The following is a 1,699-nucleotide window of genomic DNA, read 5'->3' as shown; positions in this document are numbered from 1 at the left end:
AAAATTTTGAAAAAAATGTTTTTACAGTATGAAAACAAGAACCTAAAACCTCCACAAAGATCCATGACAGCGCTATTGTAGTATCATAGAGATGCTATTATAGTTTTGTTGATATTTTGAATTAGATTTTACTTTTCTATTTTCATTTTTAGTTTTAAAGTTTTGGCAATTTTTGTTGTGTTTTTGTCATTTTTGCTTTTTTTTTAAATATGTCTATATAGTTTTTATTAAATATTTAGTTTTGTTTATTTAGTTGTTGCCTTGGCAACAAGCTGAAATAAAATACGTTTACTTTTTTGTATTTTATTTTACATAATGTTGATTTCAAGTAATGAAAATAAAAGTTAACAGCAATAATAAGCCTGATCCAAAAAATCATACAGTAAGGGACATATTAAGAAATGAAGGAAGTTTGGGATTGCGAGAATGCAAAAGAGTGATTCATGATCCAAATATAGAAACAGCAACTGTATCCACCTGAGATAGTAACATTAAATGATTAATGTGCTGATGAATAAGGTCAGTTCTGCATCACAGGTACAGTGTTGAGGAGAAACTCTCTTCTTATTGTTCAGGACTCTTTGGCGCACAATGGCACTTTTAATGTTTCCTCCCTCTGCGTGAGTGTAGCAGAAGCTTATGTAATTGTTTTGGTGAGATTTAAGCGGGGTGGGAACCCCTGCAGGCTGAACATTCCCCATCCAGCTTCACTAGATCTTTGCATCTCTTTCATCTCTTTTTAATAGCAGCAGGGGAGCCGAGATGAGCGGTAACAGGAGACACGGGTCTGGAGTGTTTGCACTGCAGGAAAAGAAGTTGAGAACGTGAAAATGAGTTGAGAAAGAACACAGCCATGGCATGAGACATAAACTATTGTGTATAAACATTAATGGAACTAAAAGCATTACAGTCTAATGATAAATAATGATCTGATAGTTGTAGTGAGTCGTTTAGCAAATGCTTTTATCTAAAGCAGACGTGATTCCAGAAGTATTTTTCTATTGCACTTTCTCCACAGGGCTTTCTGTGGTATAGACTCATAACCCAAACTAAGCAGCTCAGAGATAAATCCCACAACAAACTTTGTTATGAAGCAAAATATATTTTAAAATTTGGAGAAAATAACTAAGGAACTGTGCAGTTAACATCTTTTACAAGGCAATAAACTACAGAATGCATCCCATAAAGTTTTAAAGTATTGCGAATTACATAAATACATTTAAAAAACAACAACAATGGTACAAAACAAACCTACTGACTTCTGAAAATGTATTATAAGTATAAAATACAATACAGTTTATTGAAAAATATAAATATTAATATAGAATTACCATTAACATTTATTTGGTCCATTATAAACCTACTGACGTCCAGACATTTATTATATGTATAAAACACAATAATTTATTGCAAAATATAAATATAATTATGAATGATATATTATTAGATGAATTAAAATTATTAGTGCAGCAATGAGGCAAAAATATGGATGATTTTCCACATAAAAAAGACAAAATATTTCTTAAAAAACTCTAGGTTTTCAAATGTTCTCAGATATTTCATAAAAGGATTTAATAAATTGCTTCGTTTTTTTTATTACTACTACTATTACTACTACAGTATGCCACCAAAAATAATATATAATATATAAATTATATATATGAGAAAGAGAGAGAGAGAGAGAGAGAGAGAGAGAGAG

Source organism: Sinocyclocheilus anshuiensis, unplaced genomic scaffold (assembly GCF_001515605.1).
Source record: "Sinocyclocheilus anshuiensis isolate Anshui unplaced genomic scaffold, SAMN03320099.WGS_v1.1 scaffold1463, whole genome shotgun sequence".
Classification (NCBI taxonomy): Eukaryota; Metazoa; Chordata; class Actinopteri; order Cypriniformes; family Cyprinidae; genus Sinocyclocheilus; species Sinocyclocheilus anshuiensis.
Note: the sequence above shows the minus strand (reverse complement) of the source record.